Source organism: Notamacropus eugenii, chromosome 1 (genome assembly GCF_028372415.1).
Source record: "Notamacropus eugenii isolate mMacEug1 chromosome 1, mMacEug1.pri_v2, whole genome shotgun sequence".
Taxonomy (NCBI): Eukaryota; Metazoa; Chordata; class Mammalia; order Diprotodontia; family Macropodidae; genus Notamacropus; species Notamacropus eugenii.
In genome coordinates this window covers 235,478,002-235,495,945 of record NC_092872.1, presented here as the reverse complement: position 1 = coordinate 235,495,945, position 17,944 = coordinate 235,478,002, and the positions used below count along the sequence as shown (strand labels likewise).

The 17,944-nt window shown below is 36.7% G+C and overlaps 1 protein-coding gene and 1 long non-coding RNA gene across 13 annotated transcripts in view; both read left to right on the top strand.

Moving 5' to 3' along the window:
• LOC140517150 (uncharacterized) overlaps positions 1–5,848 on the top strand; it is a 57,208-nt gene extending 51,360 nt beyond the window's left edge. The window contains exon 2 of the long non-coding RNA XR_011971495.1: positions 208–5,848. This is a non-coding gene — a long non-coding RNA (uncharacterized lncRNA). The remainder of the gene's footprint in view (positions 1–207) is intronic.
• Positions 1–17,944, top strand: part of KAT6B (lysine acetyltransferase 6B) — a 222,955-nt gene that overhangs the window by 94,388 nt on the left and 110,623 nt on the right. The gene's annotated exons all lie outside the window — the stretch shown is intronic.

Here is a 17,944-nt window from a genome sequence, read left to right as displayed (position 1 = left end):
GTAGGTAGATCGTTTAAGTAGGAGACCTTTAATGAGCTAGACCAGAGGTGAAGAGGCTCTGAATGAAGTTAGTGGCTGTGTAAGTAAAAAGAGGGGTAGGAGGCGGGAGATGAGCAATTTTAGACAGCAAGTTGTGTTTTTTTAGTGTTTCCATCTCTCCATAGCCCTTCTGACATTTAATATTCCATCTTTTATTGTCTTTGCCAGGTTGCTGAATGTGAGGTAAAACCTCAGATGTCATTCTTTTTGAGAACCACATTTTCATATCCTTTGAGCACTTATCCCCTAGAGTAGCTTTTGTCGTCATACATTTCTCTTAATTCCCATACATCATGGGACTCAAACAAAGGTGACTTTTTAACAATGAATGATAAAGTAACTGTTCTTTTAAAGAAATGTGCTATGGGATAAAGCATTTTGAAAACATGTTTAGAAATGTTTGTACCATTTTGTTTTCCTAAAAGATGTAAGGATAGCACCTACAAACACTTTCAAATATGAATACTCTTAAAAGATTGATACAGAATCTTCTAAGATATTTAAAAATCTACCAAATTAAGAGTTTCAATGTATTTTGAATGCATTTGTTGAAAATATAAAAATGCAATATCTTTGGATATCAGAAAAGATGGAAATTTACTAGCAGAATTTCAACAAAAACCTTTGCAAAACAGATAAGATTTTAAAAATTAGAATCATGATGTAGTATGCGCAGCCAATAATGTACTTTTTCCAGGTGGAGCTATCTATACAAAATATTTTCATTCATAAAAGCCATTAAAACCAAATATGAAAATCAAATGACCTTAGGACCACATATACATATACATACACACACATATATATATAGTTTACAAATAAACGTACATATATGATAGGTGCAAGTTCAATTTTTTTTTTTTACTGTTAAGGGCATATGATTTTAAAAGTTTGTGCTAGGATTCTCCATCTATTACACAACTTGAAAGAGAAACTATCAACAAAATTCTAACGATCATCAAAAAAGGAAATGAGGTCAGTTTGGCATGACTCCTTTTTGAAGCTAAATTGACTCTGATCATTGCTTTCTCTTCTTCATGTCACTAAGTCATCCCTTTAAATAGCACATTTTAAAATTTTGCCAGGTTTGTGGATTCTGTTTTTTGGTTTGTTTTTGTTTTTAAATAAGGACATTTGTCAGTTCTCTAGTCCTGAAGAATTGCTTCTATCCTCCAAGGTCCCTTAAAAGTGTGTGGTATAACAGACATAATTCTGCGCTGCTTGTCATGAGAATCTGAATTCAAATCCTGCTTCAGACATTGTATGGCCTTAGGCAAGTTTCTTATCCATTATCTGTCTGTAAAAAAGAGGTAGAAAGAGGACCTGCCTTATATATGAGGATTAAATGAGATAATATATGGAAAGCATGTTACAAACCTTAAAGTGCTCTATGTTACCTATCATGTTGTTGTTATGTCACTGACAAGAATTTCTCAGTCATAGTTGCCAGTTCTTTCAGTATCCTGGGATGCAGTTCTGTGGTTCTTCTGAGTTTGGTAACTTTTAAGGGCAACCAAGTGTGGTCTGTTTATTCAGGGTTTTACCTCTCTATTAGCCATTTTTGTTGTGTTATTTCTATTTAAAAGATCATGTCAGTGGAAAAAAGAAAAGAAACCAAGTAAGAATAAATACTTTTGCCCTTTTAAAAATTTCAGCAGCAGTCTTTTCCCATTTTTAAATTTTGTTCATTTTGACAGTATACAAAACACAACAAAAATCCTTCCACTAGCCACTTACTCTGAGCTTTACTAAAAAAAAAAAACCAGAAGACTCAGTAAAAATAAAGTTGAAGTGAAAGTTTTCAGTAAATTGACATTTCATCTCAGAAAATTGAGAAGTATTTAACTGACCTACTGAAGGAAAGGAATGAATATCAGTGACAGCACGGTGTAGGTCTTACACATAATAGGCACTCCATAAGTGTCTGTTGACATGCAACTCTACTCTTGGGCAAACTGAGAGCTATTTAATCTTCCATAGCATTTACTAAATCATAGAATATAATTTTTGAAACTTAGTCAATCTAATGAAGTTAAAAGTTATAAAGATTAGTGCTAGCCTCACTGCAGAAAAACTGTCACAGAATTATTACACTGACTTGTGATGCTGTGAAATGGTAGTATTCTTGGAAAACAATATGTAATTAATGATATAGTGAGCGATATAAAGCTGCTTATACCCTTTGAACAAGTGACCCCATTACTAGGACAGTTCCCTGTATATGTGACTGTCAGGGGAAAAAAATCCATTTGTAATATGCATAACTTGAAGCATTTGTCACAATAAAACTAGAAACAACCTATAAAAATATTGGAAAATAACACCAAAATTACACAGATATGAAAACTATAGTGAGATATATGGACTAATAAAGACTGAAGATCATATATAGAGATAACTATATAAATAATAACCACCTCAAAACCTGGACAAATATGTAGGAAAGATGTTCAAAAAAAGACCAAGCAAGAGGACAGTGTTGTTGTTTGCTCAGTATGCACTTAAAAAAATAAACTATAAATAACATTTATATTATTGTGGTCAGTCATTTGCCAAAAGGTCCCACCATACTACACCCACCTGCCCAAGAACTCGGTCAGTTTAGGAATTACAAAGTGATGTTGGAATAGTAACACAGCAGTTATGCAGTTTTTCATTAAAAAAAAGAAAAACCACTATGCCATAAATACTAACTGAAAGAGGAACAATTCAGACATTTACAAGAATAGTATTAAAAATTATTTAGTATCCCCTTGGCCCACAACCATGTTTTTCTGAAATCTGCCCAAAGCATGATGTCGTTTTAGCCCCTACCCTTCCCATTGATGTTTATAAGAATATATCTTTCTATTAAACTCTGTTCCAGTTGGCCACTAAGCTAGAGCAATAAGCTGTCATTTGGACGTGGACAGTTTGTGAAATGTATAAAAAGTTTCACAACAATGAGCCAGGCTACAACTAAACATTTTCAAGTTTTTAAAAACCTGTATTTTGAAAAGTGAACAGGGAAAATTTCAGAGTAGAGCAGAAACAAGTATCAAGTCCAACAAAAAAAAAAAAATTTCCTGGTTCAAAATTTCCTTGGTGAGTTAGATTTTCAGTAGAAGTCAGCAAAAATAATCTCTCTTTCATATTAGGCTTTAATTATTTTTATCTGCATCCCCATTATCTACCTGTAACTCCATTCTGTCTTAATTGGTTTCAGAGTAGCCTACCTTTGACTGTATTAATTTTCTCTATTATTTTCCCACCATGGTCTTTGATATTGCCAAAGTTCCTTTGGGTCTCTTCTTCTACTTTCATCTCTGTGCCTTTCTACAATAGGTAAACTGGCTTTTCATGGCTCACATAAATTTCCCTTCCTTTTCTCATTCATAGATCTAGTCTAATTCTGCCTCTTGCTCATTCTAATTTAATTGAAGCTACATCATCATCCAGTAATGAGGATTTTTTTTTTAGGTTATTTAAACAATCAGACCATCACTCAGACCTTCTACATGACCAAGCCCTGCTCTCTACATGAAATACAATTAACCAGATAAGCCAGATACCCATATATCCAAAACCCCTTAAAGAAAATTCTGAACTTCATAACTAGGAAATGAAAAAAATAACAAAAAGAGAAAGTTGAATATGGTCCTTCTTCTTTCCTGAGAATATTGAATTATCATATAAAGAGAATTTCAGTTGGTATAAAGAGAATACTCAGTCATTTGCAAAGCCTTTTGCATACCAAAGGCCAAAATGCTTTGGTTATGGGGAACATTAGTTCAGTAGAATAATTCTGCTCTTGTGAGACAATGGAACTGGATTCTGAAAAGTTTGGTTTTGGGGTGGGATGAGCCTTACTTTTGAATTTTATATTTCTCTTAAACTTGGAAAAACTGACATTTTAAAAAAATAATTTGGTTTTTTAAAACAGACTTATATTATAGGAAAGCCCTCTTAGAAATCAGCTAAGAATAATAGGTAAACTCAATTGTCAAGTACTTATTAAGTAATAATGGTGTGAAGGACTACACTCATTGCTGAGGAAAAATGAAAAGTCCCTATCCTTGAAGAGCTTATAGTCTAACTAAAAAAGATTTCTTATGAATTAAAAAATTATTTAAAATGCTACCCTGGAAAAGACAATGCTATGGATATAGTATCATAATTGGGAGTTGTGCTTCCTCTCAATGATGATGAATGTATTAAGTGTTTAATCTAAACCTTCATGCTCAGTTGTCATTATGGTCTTGGCCAGTGGCACACATTTTCAAGATTGCTGGCAAGGATTTCCAGTAAAGTCTGTGGTCAAAGAAAAGAGAAAGCTAGACCTTAATATCAGTATCTTTTGATCTACTCAGCTAACTACTCATAAAAGTAAAGGTTCCACAAAAATCAACAGCCAAAGACAAGGCAAGTCAAACCAGAGGTCAGCCTGACTAACAATACTTCAAATAGCCACTGCGGTTTCACTCTAAAGTTAATGTGAAATATAGTAAGTAGATAAAAACCACTGCAACTCAGTTTTATAGAACATAAGAGAGGCACTTGTGGTATTGGAGGGCTTGAGGTATACAAATAGGAAAGTTTGGTCAAGTTTAGGTGTTCTATGGGAGGGATGGAAGGAAGGAAAGAAGGTAGTTAGGTACCTACGTTATTTATTAAGAACCTGCTATGTGGATGCAACCAGAATGACAGAGCAAGATGAGCATTTTTGTCTACGTCTTCTAATACATTCCTCTAAATAACTTTAAAAAGCATGACAAAGTGAGTCAATTTTAGGTAGCCAGTCAGGGTCACGCAAGATTTAGTAAATATTGTAAAAGGAGAGGAGGGCTTGAAATGTGCCATTCCGTAAGGCAAAGGAGCTAGGATTAAAACCAAGAATAACCTACCCAGCAAAACTGAGTATAATCCTCCTGGGGGGAAAATAGATATGTAGTGAAATAAAGATTTTCAAGCATTCGTAATGAAAAGGCCAAAGCTGAATAGAAAATTTTACATTCAAACGTAAGAAACAAAAGAAGAATAAAAGGGTAGAAATGAGCAAGAAATCATAGTGGACTTATAGAAATGTTAAACTGTTTACATTCCTCTATGGGAAGATGATAATGTAACCCCTAAGAATTTTATCATCATTAGGGCAGTTAGGAGTATACTTAGAAAGAGGGGATAAATAGGAATCTGTTATATTGTGATGATCTCAGAAAAAGCATGGAATAGTGAGAGTGATGAACTGGGGGAAGGAAGAGGAAGAATGGGGAAAATTATGTAAAAGAAGCAGAGGAAGCGGGCAATACTTGAATCTCACTCTCATCTGAACTGATTCAAAGAGGAAAGAATGCACATACACACATTCAAGTTGGTATATAAATTCATCTTACCCAACAAGAAAGTAAGTGGGGGGAAGGAGTTAGGGAAAAGGGGGCAGGATACTAAGAGGAAGTATAGATTAAGAGACGCAGTGGTCAGAAGCAAAACAGACTTGAGGAGGGGCAGGGCCAAAAAAAAAAAAAAAAGATAAATAGAAGAGAATAAGGTGGAGGGGAAATACACAATTAGCAGTCATAACTCTGAATGTAAATGGTATGTACTCACCCATAAAATAGAAGCAGATAATAGAACGGGTTAGAAGCCACAATCCAACAATTAGTTGTTTGCAAGAGACACATTTGAAACAGAAAGATGCAGAGAATTAAAATAAAGGAGTTGGAGTGGAAACTATTATGCTTCAGCTGAAGTAAAAAGGTAGGTAAACATAATGATCTCAGGCAAATCAAAAGCAAAACTAGATCTAATTAAGAGATAATCAAGGAAACTACATTTTGCTAAAGGATGGCATAAACAGTGAATTAATATCAATGCTGACCTTACATGCATCAGATGGCATAGCATCCAAATTCTTGAAAGAGAAGTTAAATGAGTTACAGGAGGAAATAATAGCACTGTACTAGAGGAGGGCCTCAGTTTACCCTCTCAGAGCTAGATAAATATAGCCATAAAATAAACAAGAAGGGAGTTAAGGAGATGAATAGAATTTTAGAAAAATTAAGTATAATAGAAATCTGGACAATACTGGATGGGAATATAAAGGAGCATATTCTTCTCAACTGTGTAGGGCACCTTCACAAAAATTCCCATGTATTAGGGCATAAAAACCTTACAAACAAATGCGGAAAAGCAGAAATACTAAATTCATCATTTTCAGAACATAATGCAACAAAAATTACAAATAATAATTTTATTATAAAGAATTATAACAATGAGACCACATACAATTTGTGGAGTGCAGCCAAAAGAGTTTTTAAGGAAAATTTTTATAACTGTATGTGATTATATCAGTAAAAGAGATAAATCAGCAAATTGGGTATGCAGCTAAAAAAAAAAACCCAGGGAAAAACAAATTTAGAATCTCCAATTAAACACTAAAAAATGGGATCCTGAAAATCAAAAGGAAGAGTAATAAAATTAAAAGTTAAAAGACCATTAAACTAATTAATAAAAATAGGAGTTGGTTTTATGAAAAGAATAAAATAGACAAACCATTGGCTAATTTGATTTTTTTAAAAGAAAGAAGAAAACCAAATTTACTGACATGAAAAATGAAAAGGGTGAATGTACCACCAATGAAGATGAAATTAAAGCAATCATTAGGTTTTTTTGCCCAACTATATGCCAATAAAGCTGACAATCTAAATGAAATGGACAATTTGCAAAACTATAAATTATCCAGATTGGCAGAAGAAGAAATACAATACTTAAATAATCTTAACGTTGACAAAGAAATTGAGCAATCATATATGTGCTCCTTAAGGGAAAAAAGCAAAACAAAATCCAGGACCAAATGGGCTCATAGGTGAATTCTACCAGACATTTAAAGAACAGTTAATCCCATTAGTTTATAAACAATTTCAAAAAATAGGTAAAGAAGTAATCCTACCGCATTGTTTCTGTGATACAGATAGGGTTTTAATACCTAGAGAAAGCAAAAACAGAAAAAGAAGACTACAGACCAATTTCTCAAATTCAAAATTTTTTTAATATTTTATTTTCCACCAGTTACATGTAAAGATAATTTTTAACTTTCATTTTTTTAAAAATTAAGTTCCAAATTTTCTCTCTCCCTTCCTCACCTTCCCCCCTCCCTGAGATAGTAAGCAAGTTGACACAGGTTATACATGCTCATTCAAAATGCAAAAATTTTAAATAAAATGTGAACAAGAAGATGACAGCAGTACATCACAAAGATCATACACTATGGAATGGATTTACATCCGAAATGTAGAGCTGGTTCCCTATTAAGAAATCTATAAGCACAGCTGACCGTATCAGTAACAAAAACAGCAAAAATGATGATTATTGATAGATGCAGAAAAAGCTTTTGACAAAATACAATACTCATTCCTATTAAAAACACTAGAAAGCATAGATATAAGTAAAGAAAGACTTTCCTAAAAGCATTATCTGTAATGGGGATAACTAGAAGCCTTCCCAGATAAGACCAAGGATGAAGCAGGGCCCTCCATTATGACATTGTTGTACTAGAAACGTTAGTGCTAGCAGTAAGACAAGAAAAAGAAATTGAAGGAAAAATATAGACAGGAAAAAAACTCACTTCTTGCTGCTGATATGATGGCACACTTAGAGAACTCTAAAGAGTCAACTAAAAAGTAGTTTGAACAATTAGTAACTTTAGCAGAGTTGGAGGATGTAAAATGAGCCCCACACAAATCATTACCTTCAGGAAAAGATAGACCATTTCCCCAAGAGCTTCCTCTTCACTTCATGTCACTTGGATACCTTTAGCCACTATCTCCTCTCTGTCTCTGATGAAGAAGTTGGCCTTCTTGTGAAGGCAATCCTCTCTACATGGACAAACGATTTCATTCCGTTTCAAATTCTCCTGCAGCTTGTCTACTCTCTCATCCCCATTTCTAACTAATCTTCAATCTCTTTTTGTCTAGTGGCTGCTTTCCTGCTGCTAACAAACATGCCCATGTCTCTCTCCCTCATCCTCAAAAACCTTTTGCTTGATATGTCCCTCCCTGTTATTATCTCAAACGTCTCTTCCTTTTTGCATCTAAACTCCCTGAGGGCATCTATAGTCATTGCCTCCACATGCATTCCTGTCACTCCCTTCTTAACTCTTCACTCTAGCTTCTGACATCATTCAATTGAAATTGAATTATTAGTGACCTCTTAGTTGACAAATCTAATGACCTTTTCTCAGTCCTTTGCCTTGGACTCTCTTCAACTTTTTCTCTCCCCTTTTTGATATTCTCCTCTCTCCAGGTTTTTGAAACCCTATTCATTTTTGGTTTTCTTCCTGCCAGTATAACTGCTTCTCACTCTCTTTAAATTATAGTCCAATTTACAATGTGATCTGTGCACCTCTTTTTAAGCATAGTGTGGAAAATGGGACACATCTGTATTTTAATCTGAAGTTACTCTATCTAAAAAATCTCACTTTTTGGTTTTGTACATACATGCTATTTAGCTAGATTATAAACTTTTCTAGTGTAAGATTCATGTCTATGAACTCTTTTCTTATTATCTAAATCCCTTATGACACTGAAAAGTAGGTGTATAGTAAGTTCTGTTGTTTCACTGAAATCTCCTTAGAAAGGATAATTATTTGGACCTTTTAGGAAATTTCTAGTATAGGTTATTAAACCTTTGATGATGAAATTCCTCTTAACTAAGGCTGAAAAATTAAAGCATCAAGTGGCTTTCACAGAGCCTTGGGAGAGATGCACTTCACAGCGAACTAGAAGAATGGAGTCCGAACGTAGGCAGTCATCTGATGACTCCCAAAGAGGAAGATTGACCTAGAAATGGAGCTGCTTCTTTCCTGGGCTTTGACACCTGAACAAGAATGGCATTTATTGTACTCTCCAAAAGCCTTTGGGATATTTTTTTTAGGACAGTTGTTGGTCTGTTTTCCTCCAGGAACTTGTAGATTGCTGCCTTTGCTGGAGGGAGGCTGAAACAATCAGCTGCTCATCCAAGAGCACGTGGTCTTTTCCCTCTTTGCATAGTCTGTGTGACCATAATTAAAAAGAACTCTGTGCCATTTGTAGCTTATGAGGAAAGGCTTCTATTTACATACTATTTTTCCTACTGCCCCTTTTTCCTCCCATGTTGCTGGGAAATAACAGTTGAGGAAAGAGAAGCTGAGTAGATTCCAGGCTCATGTTAGGTCTATGTGGTGGTCTTGGGAAGGTCTTTTGACTTCTCTTGGTTGTAGGTTTCCCCTTTTGGGGGGGATTTTGATTTTGATTTTTTTTTCAGAATTTGAAAAGTGTCAACAAACATGAAGAAAGCAGAATAGGTAAGGAGAATTATATATGAAATTGAATTTCAGGTTTTTTTTTTTAAAGATATGTAATAAATTGAGCACATTTTAAAGCTGTCATTCTTGTCCATGACTCCTTTTTAAAAAAGTTTATTGATGCCCATTTTCCTTTTGAAGGGAGAGACATCACTATCACTAAACACCCTTTTATCCTGAATACTCCTCCTTCAAAAAAACACCAAACCCTCCCTTGTAACAAATAAGCAGAGTCAAGAGGAGCAAGCTTATGCATCAGCCATGTCTAGAAATGATGTCTCATTCTTCACGTCGAATCAATCACTTCTCAGGCTTAGAGTGTTATGGTTAGAGTTGTTTTTCATGCAATATTTTAGTCATTTAAATTGCTCTCCTAGTTCTACTCACTTCACTCTACATCAGTTCATACAAGTCTTTGGTTTTTCTAAAATTGAAACTTTTTAAAAAAAACATCATTTTTCTGGTACACTTCTTTTCCATTATTTTCATATGCTTTTTTAAAGTCATTCCCCAGTTGAAAGGCACCCCCTTAGTTTCTAGTTCTTTGTTACAATTTTTAAAATGCTACTATGATTATTTTTGTATGTTTGTTTCCTTTCCCTCTTTCTTTTGTCTCTTTGGGGTACAATTTGAATGTTATTGCCAGATCTCATCTCAGTGTCTTTCTGGATATAGTTCCATTCTGGATTGCTTTTCATAATGGCTGGACTAATTTACCACTCCTCTGGCATTCCATTAGAGTGCCAGTCCTTCCATGTTCTCCTCAGTGAAAATTGCCATTTTACCTTTTTTTTTTTGTTACTTTTGCTAATTTGGTGAGTTTTCCCCATTTAAAAAGAAATAGAAATAACACTCTTCCTAGTTTTTGTTGTTTTGTTTTACTAGACCTGTGATTTCAAGTGAACTATTTTCTCCACCCAATCAGATCTGCATCTTCTCAGCATCTTAGAGAGTTTCTTGGGTCATTGAGAGGTTAAGTGACCAACCTGGATTAAGCAGCCAGTTTGTATCAGAGCCCAGATCTGGCTCTGAATCCAGGTCTGACTGCATTGTGTCTTGCTGCCTCTTTATCACAAGGCTGTTGAGGTTGAATGAAAGACATTCCTTCAAATATTTAACTTCTATGCTGCAGGAGATCTATGTATTGCAGAGACTTCTGCACTTTTCTCCATTAAGAATGTATTAATAAGACTACATCACTTTGAATCTGATAGTTTAGTTCTCTTATGATCACCTTGTGTGATGACTAATACGAGCAGCATCAGAAGCTGAACCCCACTAAATAAAGCTCAGTTTTGCTGAAGGGAAAGATTTAATGGGGACTTACATAGAAATTCATCAAAATACCTTTATGCTCATTTAATAGTAATTCTATTGAATTTTACTTCGTAATAATGTCTACCCAGTTTTGCTATTTGATCTCATGGCCATAATCATAACGAAAATTTATAAGGGCAAAAAAACCCCACCAACTCAGTAATCACAAAAATAAAAGACACACAAACCTTCCTGGAAAAAAGCATGATAATAGATTACTTTGCCTCTGGCCTATTAGGGGACCTGAAACGAAGACATTAGGCACTGTGCTAAGAAATAGGAATACAAAGAGGGGGGAAGAGGAGGGAGCCCCTTCTCTCAAGGAGTTCACAGTCAAATGAGTAAGAAACCATTCAAACAATCATACATAGACAAGTTATATACAGGATAACCTGGAGATAATCTCAGAGAGAAAGCATTAAGATTAGGAAGAATGGGAAAGACTTCTTGAAAAATGTGGAACTTTAGCTGAGACTTGAGGAAAGCCAAAAGGTGAAGATGAATAGGAGAGTCTTCCAGACACAAAAATATCAGGAGATAAAGGGTCTTGGATGAGGAACACATGGTCAGTGTCACTAGATTTCAAAATGTGTGGAGTGAAGTGGGAAAAGACTGGAAAAGTAGGAAGGGTCCAGATTATGAAGGGCTCTAAAAGTCACATAAAGAAGTTTATATTTATCCTGGAGATAATGTAGCCATTAGAATCTCCTGAACAGAGGGGAGACATGGTCAGAGCTGCAGTTAAGGAAGATCAGTTGGATCAGAGTGAGGAGGGACTTGAGGCAGGCACACCAGACCAGCAAGCTATTGCAGTATCTTTTATTCTGATTGCTGGGCACTCTTCAGTGGTGATTGGCTGCATCCTGCTTCTATTCATAGGCATCTCCCTCCATTGCCCTTGGAGATTGTAGTGATATATGGTTGGTAGGCATATGCCCTCTTGGAAGGATATTAGCAGTTTTGTGTCAGGGAGCAGCATAGGAGTACACAGTTTCCCAAATGCAACCTGTACCATTCCTACTATTTAATTCCAGACCTAATTCATATATATCTGCAGTGCTCACCTATCAACATAGCGATAAACTAATTCAGTAAGTTGTCCGTTCACTGTATGTCCAGTCTGGATGATAGCCATTCTTTGTTCACTGTAGGAGTTTGTTGTTAATTGCTAGCTGTCCTTTAAATAGCAGTGGATTTCATTGAGAAGGCCCCGTTGCTGTAGTATTCTGAGACTTAATACAGTCAGCACTGTCATCCCCCAAAAGGAAAATCAGGAGGATCAGGCTCTGTGTAGTAGTACATCTTCTTTGACAGTGGCAAACACTTTTGGTGAGCATATCTTTCTGTTTTATACTTCTTTGATGTTGATAATCAAAGGATCTTTGGGAAAAAAGCATAAATTTACCTCTCTAACTCCATCTCTCAAGGTCTCTAAGTTGATCTTAATGTATGTATTAGAGTTTCTTTGGTGGTAGACAGTTTTAAAGATTGTACTTTACTTGACCAACTTATATGCCTTTTTTGTGTGTGCAAAAAACAGTAAATTTTGAATCTTGCAATTCTCTATACTTTCCATTTACATGTCTTTTATCTGCTGTAGAAAGCAGTCTGTAAAAACCTGTTATCTTACATTTTTTTCCTTTAAAGATACTCTCAATACATGTGCAGACCCTTCTCATAAAAATTTTTTGGCTATAAAACAGTAAGTGTATGCTTATTTTGTTTGCTGGAGGTAAGGGGTAACAATTTTGCAAATCACAGTATCTTAAGAGTTGAAAGGGACCATAGAAGTTACATATAGTGCAGCTCAAGTTTGAGTTGGCTTTACCTCTACACATTGCCTGACAAGCAGTGTTTTAGCCTTTTCTTGAAGACCGTTGCTGTTGTTCCTGTGTCCACCATCTCAGGAAAAGTAGCATAATTCAGATCCTTTCTTATGGTAACCCTTCATATAATAGCAGTTGGCCATCATGTCCCCTAAATCTTCTCTCTTCCCAGGGTAAAATCCCCAATTTCTTCACCCAATTTTATTGCATAATTTCCTCACAACTACCCTTCTGGGTAGGTGCTGTTAATCTCCATTTTGCAGATACAGAAACTGAGGGAGGCCAGGGTTAAATGACTTACTCAGTCATACAGATAATAAGTTTGAACTCAGGCCTTCCTGACTCCAGGCTTCTACCCTCTGCACCACCTCTCTGTCATAGTCCAATTTCTTCATTTTACAGGTTTAGAAACTAAGATCAAAGACGGGTAACTGATTTGCTTAAAGTAACACATTTGGAACTTGAACCCAGGTCTTCTGACTTTCCACTTAGTTCTTTGCATCATACTGTATCTGTATTAGTATCTTTGTCTCAGAGTGTCAGCTCCCAGAAGACTGAAACCATTTGATAGACTTTTTCTTTCTTCAGCTCAAGGCTACATGTAATTGGATACTTAACTACTTGTTGATGATGAAGGAAGAGGTGAAGGGAAGGATCCTTAAATATATATTTTCTTCTTAAGAGAAAAATATGTGCTCTGTACTCTGGGTCTTACAAGATAAAGAATGTAGAAGGAAGTAAGAGAATATAAATGGTGTTTGTCAAAAGTAGTTAAAAAAGGAAGCCAATCATTATTTCAAAAGGTAGGGTAAGAGAAATTAAAAGACATTTTTTTTACTGGATTAATTAATTTGAAGATCTATTTTATATCCTTGACTTACCCACATTTAATAAGAGAATCGTAATTTCCTGATTTCATTTCATGTCAACATTTTATGGCAGCATATTATAAACATGCTTTATTGTAGTTAATACTTCCTTCCTAATGTTGATATAATGAAGAGTATAGTTTAAAAATCTAATGCCAATGAGCCTTGTGTTGATTATTTATACTTGAAAATTTTTGACTGTAGATTTGGCATTGAGATTTTTCAGTTCTAGTGCTCCTGATTTACGAACTACCAGCCGTTTTCTTTCATTACTTTGCTACTTCAAGGAATCTGTGATGTCATTGTTGTGTATACTTCCTCCAGTGGTACAGATCACATAGTCCACATGGGAAGTCATTATCACCTTGTAAGTTTTTACAGGAGATCCAAGTCACTTAAACTCTCTGAGCTTCAGTTTTCTCATCTGTAAATCTTACCTACATGACAGGATTGTTGAGGATCAAATGAGATATTTTTAAAGTCCTTCATAAACTCCATTGTATTAAATAAGCATATAGTGCAAAAAAATAAGTAATATTCCCAGTATGCTGGGACCCTTCCTCTCATTCTTTGGACATCACATGTCAGTATGCAGGTTGCCTATCTTTGTCCCTGTTTACCCCACTTTTCTCGTATGACCAGCCCACCTTCTTTTCTGGTCATAAATCTCACTGATGACATACTTTGCAACTTTTTATTTATTTGATAGTAATTAGTTGGAATGTCACAAAATTATGGAATTAGTTGGAAAGGACCTCAGCAACTATCAGGTCCTGACCATATGCAAAAGGAATTCCCCTTATAAACACAGCCAACAAGCCATCATCCAGTCTCTACTTGAAGACCTCCAAGGAGGGGGATCTCACTACCTTGGACACTCTATTCATTTTGGACAGCTCTAATTGTTAGGATATTCTTTCTGACATTAAGCTTGCCTTAAATTTGCCTCTTTGCTGCTTATGTTAATTGTCCCATCTTCTACCCTCTAGGGCCAAATAAAATAAGTCTGATTCCTCTTCCACTAGTGCCTTTCAAATACTTTAAAACTGTTATCATATTCCTTTTGAGTATATTTTTTCTCCAGGCTAAGCCTGTGCAGTTTCTTTGACTCATCTTCATATGATGCAGACTTAAAGCCCTTCATCATCTAGTTGCTCTCTTATGTCTCTCTCCTTATCAGTATCCATCTTAAATCATGATGTGTAGAACTGAGCCTAGTACTACAGATAAGGTCTGATGGAGGCAGAGTACAGTGGGTACTTACATATTCTAAGAAGCTTTGCCCCTTTTAATGCAATCCAAGATTTCATCAGCTTTTTTTTTTTAGTTGGCACATTACTCTGCTTACTCATTGTATACCAGCATCCCTTGGTCTTTTTTTTTTTTTTTTAATGTCTGATATCTTACCAGGACCGCCTTCATCTTGGACCTGTGAAGTTGATTGTTTGGGTATCCATGTGTAAGGCTTTACATTTATCCCTTCTGAATTTTGTTTTATTAGAATCAGTCTTTCTGTGTCCTCACTCTGTCAGTGAATTACCTATCCCTCCAGGCTTTGTGTCATCTGCACACTTGATGAGGACCCTGTTGTTATTCAGCGGTTAATGGGGTCAGCTTTTTCCTGGCAAAGATACTGGAGTGATTTGCCATTTCCTTCTCCCTCATTTTACAGATGAGGAACTGAACCAAACCTGGTTAAGTGACTTGCCCAGGGCCATACAGCTAGTAAGTGTCTGAGGCCAGATTTGAACTCAGGGAGAAGAGTCTTCCTGACTCCAAGTCCAACACTCCCTGCCACCTAGCTGCCCTTGATTGCCAGGCCTAGAGGCCTGTATTGGGCTACCCGAGTCTTTCTTACCTGTCCCAGGTCTTCGGTTGGCCAAACCGGATAAACGTATGAGAGAAAGGACGTTCCAGAGTCGAACAAGGGTTGAGCTTTATTACAGGGTCTAGTTACAAGTGCAGGGGGACCTTCCTTAGGAGGAAGAGGGGGAGATTTCCTAAGGAGGCTAAGCTTAAGGGATTGGAAGTAGAAGTACAAGTGGGGAGAGAGGGGGAGGGGAGAGAGGAAAGAAGAGGAGCGGAGCCTACTGTCCTCTTGGCTCCACACGTGCTAAGAGAGCTTTCAGGCTTCCTCAATCCTACTTAACCTTCAGCCGCACAGTTTGCATCTCAATACAGTGCTGTTAGGTAACTAGGTGTGCTCCAATCCGGGACAATCTCGAGGGCAGGGAGACTCCACCCATCAAGTATCTCCCGGGGAGAGGCGGAAATACCCGAGCTAGCCGAGCTAGCTCAGTCTGACCTTCTCGAACCCCCGCTGTTCATGGAGGGCCTCGTAAGACTCTAAGATTTAGAAGTCCCACTTTTACCTGCCCGAGACCGTCCACACGGAATTGAGCTTCCAATCCCAACACTTGATGAGCACAAATATGCCTTCATCCAAGTCATTTGTTTTTTAAAAATGTTAAACAGTACAAGACCAAGTAAATATATAAATTATGTTAGCTAGAAAATTAAATATTTTTTGTTTGAAAAGTGTTATTACTCCTTTAATGGCATATTCTGTGTAAGATTTGTCATTTCTCTTGTCATTATGTGTGTTGGACATTCCTTGTGCTGCTGATCACTCCCACTATCTGCTGTCTTCACTCCTCCACCCATGTTGTGGAAGGAAGGTGAAGAAAATCATGCAAACATTCTGAGTCCACTGCAAGTTTCTGTTATACAACATCAACTGGGCCCTCATTGCTGCCAGGCAATCTGTCTGTACCTCCCTTTTCAATTCACTGCCCACTCTCCACAGCAATTCTTCCAAACCTTTTCATCCTTGCTTAAACCTCCCATGAGAATCTCACCTCATATGTTACACCTCCCCCCCCAAAGGAAGCCATTCATGCTGAGCTCCCACTTTCTCATCTAATGTCACTCAGATGCCTTCTATCATTCTCTTGACGTTTACCCTTCTCTCACATGATGGAGTGACCTTACTTCTTACCAAGGCTAACCGTATTCAAATGATCCCATTCCCTCCCCTCTCCCCCAATAGGTTGCTCCGTCTGTCATCCTCAGACTGTCATTTATTTTCAATCTCTTTGTGCTGACTTCTTTCCTACTGTCCACACACATACTCATATATCCCCATCTTGAAGAAATCCTCACTTGATCCATCCCTGCTATCATCTACGTATGTATATCTTCTACCTTTTTGTGAATAAATTTGAAAAGGCCATGTACAATAGATGCCTCCTTTCTTTTCTCTTTTTCTCTTCTTAAGCCCTTACAATCCTGCTTCATTATTCCACCAAAACTGTTTTCTCCAACTCTTAGTTACCAAATTTAATGGGCTGTTCACTGCTCACTCTCATCTTCTCTGCAGCCTTTGACCCTTCTGATCTCTCTCTCCTTCTTGATACTTTCTTGTCTTTAGATTTTTTTGTTATACCACTCTCGGCTGGTTCTCCTGTATATCTAACCACACCTTCTCAGTCTCCTTTGCTGGATCCTCCTCTAGATTTCACCATAGGTGATCCACAAGTGTCCATTTTTTTTTCTCCCACTATACTCCTTCACTTAGTGATCTCATCAGCTCCCATGCATTTAACTATTTCTATGCTGATGATTCTCAGATCTTCTTATCCTGCCCCTGCCTCTCCGCTGTGAGGAGTAAAAAGTCCTAGAGACATAATTTCTGGGTAATTAATATTCAATGTATTAATTACAGTCAGTAAATAATAAAATGAGGTCAGTGGCCCTCTCAGAACCAGAGATGAATCTTGTGGGCTGCTGGATGTTTAAATACCCTTGGAAGATTTTTCACATCACATCTGACTGGTTAACAGTTAATGAGAGAATGAATATTGTAATGAGAAGAGGGGTTATTCTAAAGAGGGTCTGGGGGACTTGATTTTGATCACCTCACTCTGCTTATCTCTACCCAGACAATCCCTGCCTCAGGCAATCTAGACAAAGGGATCCACCCAAGCCACTTAAGACTTAATTGGGTGGGGGCCCAAGATTGAGGAGAATGCTAATTTAGTCTTGTTATCAGCCCTGTCATTCAGAAGTTGCTTTGACTCTGTAGAAAATGAGGAAATAGAAAGGGAAAAAACCCTGAATCCCCAGTATTAATTAGTTATTAATATAAGAGAAACAATCTTTTCTCTCACTGCTGAACTCCAGTCTTGACTCTCTACTGCTTTTCAAACATCTTGAAAGGATGTGTAGTAGACAATCTTAAACTCAACATGACCAAAACTGAGTTCATTATCTTTCTCTCCAAACTCCTCTCCTCCCCTCCTTTTCCAGCCTCTCTATCTAAAGTTTTTCCCTACATAGTCTATCCTATCCTCAGCTACCAAAGTGATTTTCCTAAAATGCAAGGTCTGGCCATATCATCCTTTTTCCTACTCCCTTGGCTACTCTCCTACCCAATAAATTGCAGGACTCTTTATTAACTCCAGGATCAAATACAAAATTTTCTGTTTGATTTTTAAAGTTCTTTACAACTTGGCCCCTTCCTGCCTTTCCATTCTTCTTATGCTTTACTCCCCTCCTCCACTTTCTCTACGATC